General features: G+C 42.3%; 1 non-coding gene across 1 annotated transcript; it reads left to right on the top strand.

The window, feature by feature from the left end:
- The first annotated feature begins 161 nt into the window (after nucleotides 1-161).
- On the top strand, nucleotides 162-234 carry TRNAK-CUU (transfer RNA lysine (anticodon CUU)). The gene has a single exon. It is a non-coding gene; the product is annotated as a tRNA-Lys (tRNA).
- Nucleotides 235-10173: the final 9939 nt, after the last annotated feature.

A 10173-nucleotide genomic window follows, 5' to 3' on the forward strand; every position in this document is an offset into this window, starting at 1 on the left:
GAGTTTTGCGGCAAGAGGGCGGAGCCATTAATGCGCTACGTGCGCGCTCACAAGAGATCGCCGAGTCATTGCGAGACAGGTCTGTTGCGCGCGCTAGGGGGAGAGTGAGCGTGCGCATCATGAAAACACTAAAGAAGTTTCCGCAGAATAGGTCTTCCAGTGCCCGGCCAGCTCAGTCGGTAAAGCATGGGACTCTTAATCCCAGGGTCGTGGGTTCGAGCCCCACGTTGGGCGTGTGTGTTTTTTGTTTTTAACATCCCTATAAGATAAATGTATGTGAATAAAATCTTCCCTCAGAGTTTGCAACAGAGTCAAAGGCTGCAATCTTGTGCACGCTTATTCCAGAGCGAATCTCACTGGGCTTGCTTCCGAGTTAAAAATAGTCTGCAACGTCAGAGAGATTTATTACTTGATTTATATCCCGTCTTTCCTTCCAGCAGGAGCAGGAATACTGCAAATATATTCGGTTCATTGTGCTGAGGAAAACAGTCCCATCGCAGAGGCACTCCTGATTCTCGCAGCCGTAACAAAGGAGAGGTGGATTTTCCTTCAGGAGCATATTTCGTTTAGTCACCATTTGCTATATTTTAATGTTTTGTTTCAGGGTTATCCCGATTTGAAAAATTTGATGTATTCCGTGAGCGTTCGTCAGTTCGTGGATTTAATTAATTCTGCTTAATTCCCCATGTGCGAAAAACGAGACGGGGGGGGGGAAGCGTGCTTCGTTTTTAGATGCTGCAGACGGGCGTCGCGATAGGTCTCACCGGGAAAGAGGCATTCATGCTTCTTTTTCTGAGAATACTGTACTTCTTCTCAAGTAAGGCGGGACTCGGCAGCCCGCAGTTTTTCCCAGGTAGACATACACAGGATTGCAGCCTTGGAAAGGGAAGGATGGATGAAGGCAGGAATTGGATTAGCTACAAGGCTTTTTCTTTGTTTTAATTGAATGACTTAATGCCATTATTTATTGCACTTTCGACACTTGGGCTGCACCCAAACTGACCGTTAGAAGAACTGAGATCCCACCCGGAGGAGTTCCTCATAACTTTACTTAAGTCTCATGGATTTCAATGGGAACTAGCTGCAACTGTCAGTGCAAGCCTGTACATGTCTACTCAGAAGTAAGTCCTATCAAACGGGTTATTTGCCATTAAGGCTGCAGTTCTAACCCCACTCACCTGAGAGTAAGTTCCATTGAATTAAATTGGACTTGCTTCTGAGTAAACATGGTGAAGACAGCACTGTGAGTATAGGATTGCCACCTTAGTCTGGGTCCAGCCTTTTTTTTTTCTTTTCATTTCATGGGCAGTGATAGGGCAATCACATTAAACCAATAAGTTACTGATTTCTTGTTTTATTCGTATGAGTTTTTAGAAATACTGATAACATTGCTTTACGGATTCTTGCCTTAGGATCGCTCAATGAAAGGTGGATTATAAATGTGCTAAATAAATATGCACTTTATACTGATCAATTCATTCTTTTAAAGCATCTTTTCAATTTTTATTTTATTTGGACCTTCCCCACCGAAGTGTATGGATGGAACACAGCAAAAATGTATGAATAGGAAAAGTGCAATATCCCCCAAATTGTAGAAAGTCCGGGACGGTGAAAAAGCCGGAACGGAACAGGCCAGAACCGGCCCTTTATAAAAGAATTTGATGCCAAAAACACTGGGATGTGTTAGAGACTCCTGAGAACAACATTTAGGAACAAAAACCATTCCGATAGGATTTTTATTAACCCTTTAACAACTCAAATGCCCTCCGGAACTGAATGAAACAGCCCGGAACGGTGACTTCCCAGTGAGCCAGACCTCCGAAATTCACCAGTCCCACATGACTACATGGGATTCATGCTATAAGACACAAAACTTCCACACAAACCACGTTCCGATACCTGTTCCGGGCTATAATACTCTTTTACGTAAAACCACCCATTCCAGGCTATAATACGCTTTTATGTAAAACAGCCTGGAACGGCGACTTCCCAATGAGCCAGACCTCTGAAATTCACCAGTCCCACATGACTACATGGGATGCATGCAATAAGACACAAAACCTCCACGCAAACCACGTTCCGATACCTGTTCTGGGCTATAATACGCTTTTACGTAAAACAGCCCAGAACGGCGACTTCCCAATGAGCCAGACCTCTGAAATTCACCAGTCCCACATGACTACTTGGGATGCATGCAATAAGACACAAACGTAAAACAGCCCAGAACAGCGACTTCCCAATGAGCCAGACCTCTGAAATTCACCAGTCCCACATGACTACTTGGGATGCATGCAATAAGACACAAAACTTCCATGCAAATCACATTCCGATACCCGTTCCAGGCTATAGTACGCTTTTACGTAAAACAGCCCGGAACGGCGACTTCCCAATGAGCCAGACCTACCAATTTCTGTTATCCGCCTTTTTCACTGTCCAACTTTCACATCCATACATAGAGATCAGGAATACCATGGTCTGAATTATCCTGACTTTAGTGTTCAGTGATACATCTTTGCATTTGATGACCTTTTCTCGTTCTCTCACAGCTGCCCTCCCCAGTCCTAGCCTTCTTCTGATTTCTTGACTATTGTCTCCATTTTGGTTAATGACTGTGCTGAGGTATTGATAATCCTTGACAAGTTCAATGTCCTCATTGTCAACTTTAAAGTTACATAAATCTTCTGTTGTCATTACTTTAGTCTCTAATTTGCCATTCTTGGGCAAGGTGATTGAGCGCGTGGTGGCCAAACAGTTACAGACACACTTGGATGAAGCAGATTATCTAGACCCATTCCAATCGGGCTTCAGGACTGGACATGGAACTGAAACAGCCTTGGTCGCCCTGGTGGATGATATGAGGAGGGCGTTGGATAGAGGAGAATATACCTTCCTCGTCCTCCTCGATCTCTCAGCGGCCTTCGATACCGTTGACCACGGTATCCTTTTAGATCGCCTAGGGGGATTGGGAATAGGGGGCACTGTTTTACAGTGGCTCCGTTCCTACCTCTCAGACAGACATCAACGGGTGGCATTGGGGGATGAGGTTGCAGACCCTTGGCCTCTCAATTGCGGGGTGCTACAGGGATCTATCCTCTCCCCCATGCTATTCAACATCTATGTAAAGCCGCTGGGAGCCATCATCTGGAGATTTGGGCTGCAGTGTCACCAATATGCAGATGACACTCAGCTCTATCTCTCGTGTAAGTCCTCACCAGAGTTGGCTGTGGATACCATGTCCAAGTGCCTGGATTCCGTAAGTGAATGGATGGGAAGGAATAGGCTGAAACTGAACCCCGACAAGACCGAGGTGTTGCTCGTGGGGGACAAGAGAAGGTTGGGGGATATAGACCTGATGTTTAACGGGGTAAGATTACCCCTGAAAGACCAGGTCCGTAGCCTTGGGGTCATTCTTGACTCCCAGCTGTCGAGTTCCGGTTTGACCTTCTTCCGGTTAACTGCTATCTTCTCAGCTCCGGTTTGTTTCTCTTTTAATTTATTTTTACATAATTTTTACTTGGGCAGATTTTATCTTACTTTGGCTAAACTTTTCCTTAGTCTACAAGGAACATCTGATCGCTAACGACCCCTGTTTTACTGCAGTTAATCCTTGTTTTATGGCTCCTCTCACTCCGTGGAATTATAAATCTTAAAAACCTTCAAAGAACTTTAAAACTCTCAAGCTTTGACAGCCTCTTAACCTCTTAGTCTTACAATCTCTCATTAGTGTGATTTATACAGCCACTCGAACGGAACGAAGCAACTTTTTAGACCCCAACATACAAGAACCTAGCCACCGAAATTGCCTCCTCCAACTCTGGCAAGCTCTATATATTCCATTAACCTACACTTTATGCTGTTATAAGAGCCTAAGCAGAAGCCTCTTTTACCCCCTGGAAGCTTACTCAATGGATACTATAACACCAAGTCTACGACAATCCAAAATTACAAACTTCTTCCTGCCTTTACAAGGTTCATCCTCCGAACTCACGCAGCTATCCTTAAAGCCACAAGCAAACATCGAGCAAATTATAGCACATGATTGGACGCTGCAACACCTTTACACGGATAATTCTTTCATGAAATCATCTATGGGTAAATCTTTGGCAGAAGAGCTACAAGACGCTGGTTTTAATAATGCGTCAATCCTATACAATTCAACGACTCCATCTTCTTTCCTAACAATTGACTCCTTAAATTTGACTAATGGGCTGATAACCCCCCCTAGTGAATTGAGAAAGGAACAGCCTTCTCCAGCACGGATTACAACACAGACAGAGCACTCAGCTCTACTAGATGAATTGAAGCTTGTGAAAACATTTATCTCTGAAACAAATCAATTACTTACCACACTAGTGCAGTCGTTTCGCTCATTGACTTCCTTACCAAAAGACAATCAAATTACTTCTGTCACCTCTATAGGATCACAAACCCAGAAGAATGAAACCATAAAAAATCCAACAAAATCAAATCAAACTAAGAAACCAAAAAATATTAAGAACCCCAAAAAGGCTAACTCAAACAAGCTGAATTATAAACCACTTTTTTAAATACTGGACTCTCAAAAGGCGCCAGCACCTTCCAACCAAGTGCCTACGAAGAACAGGAAAATTCCTTGTCACTCAAACTTGGACCACTCTGAAGCAAACCTCCCGATACAACTATCAAGTACTCATCACGAAAAGAATGCGCCTTCTTCCACGCCCCCCCTGAACTTCAATCTTCATACTCTCAACTAATTAAACGCAGCACAAGACGCAATTTATTATCTTTGCAATCTCTAGTTCTCCAATCTGATAAAGTGGCTATTTCTTATAAAGCCATAACTAATGAGCGCCGCTATTCTTTACCAAACATCCCTTTTATGGACGTCGTCATAGGTAAAGCTTTGGGTGTCTTTAAACGCAGGAACTTCATTAGATCTATGAAAATTCTTCCTTACACCCCATATGAATGGCGCGTAATCGTTACATGCCACTCCTGTGCTGTTGTCACTCAACTGCAATCAAGATATGTGCTGGATAAAATGGGTTTCTCTGTCCAAAGATATTACATAGACTTATCTCCTCCCAGCCCACTGGAATTACCCTACTCTTATCCACCATCTAGTAGCGTGGTATCACTTAACACCAACTCCAGTGTACCTCTGAATATCTCATCCCATAATGATTCTGCATTTAATGCATCTAACCATCAGGAGAAGGCGGCCCATTTACATACTCCAGTGATACTTGCACAAGCGCTGGAACCCGAAGAAACCCAACTTGAGGAGCTGTATGCCTCACTACCGTCACCGGAGCGTGAGTCCTTAATTAATAGGTTCTTAAGTCTCATCCACCGACTCAGATTGACGCCTCAAATCAAAAACTCAATAGAAACATCTTCCTCCTATAAAAAGCCAGCCCAATTAAGACAAATCCCATCTGATGGTAGCGAAATACTCTCAAATGTAAATTTTCCCTCGTGCATCGTGGAAGACATGACAAAACCAAAAGATATTCGACGCAAAGCATCTAAGCATCAGACTGAAAAAACCAACCCAATAACCGAAACATCTACTTGCAACTCTAGACTCCACTCACGTAACAAAAATGGAGCAATCTTTATTGACGACACAGACTCATTAAACCAAATAACACAGCTAAATTGACATCTCCACAACCCCCCCCCCAAAATGTGAATCTTTTCCCACTCAATGCCAATCCTATACCTGCAACGACTCATAAACCCCTAACTGTCCTTTCGTGGAACATCGCAGGCTGGAACGCCAAATCAAACGACCAAGATTGGAAGAGTTATCTCTCCAGACACGACATCATCTGTCTTCAAGAAACCTGGATAACTCACAGGCCACATTTAAATGGCTTTTTCACCTTATATTCACCAGCCCAACCTGTAACAAAAGGCAGAGCAAAAGGGGGTATGGTGATCTTTATTTCTACGTCTTTGGCTGTAAAACTGCTTCAACTCCAAAATCTGGATACCCTAGCGATGGCAGCCTTAATATCGGTTGGAAAGACTTCTATATTGCTTGTAAATGTATATATCCCTCCCTCGCGAACGTACGCCAATACAGAACAATACTGGGAAAAATTAGATCATTATTTGTTAGATCTTGAGACGGCCCACCCCCAAGCTCATTTGTTATTAATGGGAGACTTCAACGCGAGGATAGGCCCAAACCACCACACCTTGTTTGCCTCTAAATTGTGGCACGGTGAGGTATGCGATCAATCAGCTTTTTCCCTTGATAGACAATCGAAAGATACTATAATCAACCCTGGAGGAATATGTTTAATTCGCTTTGCTATCTCTCATCACCTGACTATTCTAAACGGCCTTGAAAAGCTAGACACCTGTGCCGAATATACATTTTTATCCCAAATAGGCAGCAGCGTAATCGATTACGTGTTGACCTCGGCATCCTTTCTTCCCTCTATAGAAAATTTCTCCATTGGCACAAAACTAAATAGCGATCACCTCCCTCTAAATTTCTCATGTCTAGTCTACGAGAGTTTTCACCTAACAACTGAATTTAAGCCATCGATAAGCTATTATAATTCTCAATACAAGCGATACCCATGGACGGACTCGCTTGCCGTAATGATAGAATCCTTTCTATCGTCCTCAAAAGCTATGGATATCAGGGCTCACTTAATGAACTCAGCATCCTCTGAAGAACGGCTTAACCTATACGTATCCCTTATAGACCAAATAGACAAAAAAATGAGATCAGCGTATGTAGGATCTGAAGTGTCTAGAAACAGTGGCCCTAAATGGTTTGACAAAGATTGTCTGTCGCTTAAACGTAAATTATCGCAAATTTACCTTTATTACCGCCACCAAAAATTAAACCAACTCCCTTCAATTTATTACCAAATTAAACGAAAATATAAAACAACGTTAAAAATTAAAAAAAACAATGCAAAGGGAGAGGAATGGAATAATCTAATTAGAGCATCAAGGACAAAAAATTCCAAAAAGTTTTGGTCTATAATTACAAAAGCTTTCAGACCCTCCCGTCCAGTATTCTGTAATATCTCCTCGTATACATGGGAAAGCTATTTCTCGACCTTATTTAAAAACGCCCCCCCCCAGAGTACCTAACATTTCCTTTTCCCTAGATATGCAATCACTCACATCCTGGCCACCAGTTGACCCAATTGAAATCAAGACCTTAATCGCTGGATTAAAATCTGGCAAAGCCCCTGGGTCTGACAACATTCTCCCCGAACTCTTAACAAATTTTCCAGATTGGTGGGCCCCTTTACTAGCAAAATTCTTCACCAGCCTCAATGACTCAGGCATTTTCCCATATTCATGGCAGGAGGCTATTGTTATCCCTATTTTTAAAAAAGGCGATAGAGAGGATCCATCTAACTATCGACCAATAAGCCTCCTACCAGTAATAGCCAAGCTCTACGCGTCATATCTGAAAGAAAAGCTCCAGCAATGGATGAACGAACAAAATATATTTGGCAAGGAACAAGTAGGATTCAGAAAAGGCTCCTCGAGCCTGGACCACTGCTTGATTCTACAACACCTAGCTGAAAAATATAGTAAACAAAAGGGGAATGGACTATTTGTTGCCTTTATAGACTTAAAGGCGGCATTTGATTCAATCCCCCGCGATATTCTTTGGGCAAAATTATCCAACTCTTCAATTTATAAAAGATTTTTGTTTCTGATTTTCCAGCTTCACCAACAAACTTCCTTGCGTATCCGTTGTGGAAAAGTGGGAGGGCTATCAAATTCTATTCCCACTGAAAAAGGGGTCAGACAAGGTTGCATACTCGCACCGTTCCTTTTTAACCTTTTCCTAAATGATCTGAACGAAAGCTGCCTTTCCCACGATTTTCACTCCCCTAAGCTAGCAGATGTGCGATGTCCCCTCTTACTTTATGCGGACGATGCCGTGCTCCTTTCATTGTCAAAAGTAGGTTTAAAACGCACTTTAAAGGCTTTTATGTCGTACTGTGCAGTGAATCATCTAAAAATCAACTTTGACAAAACAAAAATTATGGTTTTCTCCAAGCAAATAAGTACTCCGCTTTGGATTGTAAATAATCATTCTATAGAACAAGTCTCACATTACAAATATCTTGGAATAAATTTCCATTCCTCAAAGAATTGGGCTTTCCATATAAAAACAACCTTAAGGCAAGTAAAGTATTCCCTAAATAGTTTGATTCAATTTTTCTATTACAAAGGAGGGCAATTTATCCCTGCGATTTTGCAAATATTTAAAAGTAAAATTATCCCACAAATTCTATACGGAGCCCCAATTTGGATTCACTCCTGGGACCCCTCAATTGAAGTAATTCTATCTTCCTTCTTAAGATGTTTATTAGGAGTTCCCAGATGCGTGCCCTCGGTGGCTCTCAGATTGGAATGCGGTTTTTATCAATGGAATGTCAGGCTTGGCTGACAACCGTTAACTACTGGGTTAGAATTTCATCCGAATCCACGCCCAATCTAATAACTCTACTCTGGAATGACAATTGCCATTCCAAATGGAACTCCAAACTGGAATCAACATTACGCCATATAGGCCTCTCAAAAGAGTATTTAATATCTCAACCTCCTAAAGACGCATTAACAATATTCCGCTCAAGAATCAAGGACATCGATTATCAGATAACATTTACCAAAGCGTCTAAAAGATGTTCTCCACTATATCTGAATTTGAATCTCCCCCCTGAAAAATTAAGTATATACTTAGATCACCTCACAATCCCCAAATTTCGACAAGCGTTTTCAAAAGCAAGATTCAATGTTCTATACTCAGCGATTCTCGAAGGGAGGTTCAAGGGGACCTCATATGAACAACGCATATGCCCTTGTGGTATAGATATAGAAAATCTCTCCCATAGTCTTTTTGCTTGCCCCCTGTATTCACAACTTCGATCCAAATATCTCAAAGATCTACTGCTAAAAATTTCCCATAAGTCTCCAGAAGCGTCAGTTGCATACCTACTATCTGGTACTGATAAACAAAACACCATGCAAGTTGCTAAATATATTTATGCAATCCAACAGAAACGTAAGGGCCTCTCCCAGCACTAATCTTCAAATTCTGTTAACAACAGCCTTCCTAAAGTTATATTATATGCTCATCATTATGTACTATCTTTCTTTTGTATCACCCTCTCCTATGGGTCTATCGACTGTAAATAAAGATTTGATTTGACTCCCAGCTGTCTATGGAGGCTCAGGTCTCGGCAGTGAGCCGGGCGGCTTGGTATCAATTACATCTGATACGGAGGCTACAACCCTGCCTTCCTGTACATCTGCTCCCACGGGTGATACATGCCCTGGTCTCCTCTCGCTTAGACTACTGTAATGCGCTCTACGTGGGGTTACCCTTGAAAACGGTCCGGAAATTACAGCTGGTACAGAATGCGGCGGCGCGCTTGATTAAGAACAGCCGTCGCCGTGATCATAACACCCCAGTGTTAGTGGATCTACACTGGTTACCAGTTGTTTACCGGACCCAATTCAAGGTGTTGGTATTGACCTTTAAAACCCTATACGGTTCCAGCCCAGTTTATCTGGAGGAGCGCCTCCAGCATCACCAATTATGCTGCATGACAAGATCAGCCGCACAAGACCTTCTCTCGGTCCCATCAGTTAAAACAGCTAGGCTGGTGTGGACCAGAGAGAGGGCACTTTCGATTGTGGCCCCCACCCTCTGGAACTCCCTTCCTTTCGATCTTCGCCACACCCCTCCCTGACAGGTTTCCGCCGGGCCTTAAAGACCTGGCTATTCAGGCAGGCCTATGGGGTCTCTGGGGATGGGTCAGTTTCTAATGTTGTTTAATGCTGTTTAATTTTAATTACTATATTTTTGGTTATATTGTATTTTATCATGATATTGTACGTCGCCTATTCGGCCAGATAGGCGACTCAAAAATAAAATTTTATATTTATTTATTATATTATAGTCTTTACTTGCATGAGATTTTAAGGCAATAGTTCAATAATTACTGCATTCCCTGGGATCTCCTTTCTTTGGAATTGGGATCTATATTGAATGCTTCCAGTATGTGGGCCATTGTTTAGTTTTCCATATTTCTTGACAAATTTTAGTCAAAATTTGGACAGATTCAGTCTCAGTATCTTGTAGCAACTCTATTGGTATGCCATCTGTCCTGGTGATTTCACCTCACATTCTAG

This window comes from Rhineura floridana, chromosome 2, assembly GCF_030035675.1.
Source record: "Rhineura floridana isolate rRhiFlo1 chromosome 2, rRhiFlo1.hap2, whole genome shotgun sequence".
In the NCBI taxonomy this organism is placed as follows: domain Eukaryota; kingdom Metazoa; phylum Chordata; class Lepidosauria; order Squamata; family Rhineuridae; genus Rhineura; species Rhineura floridana.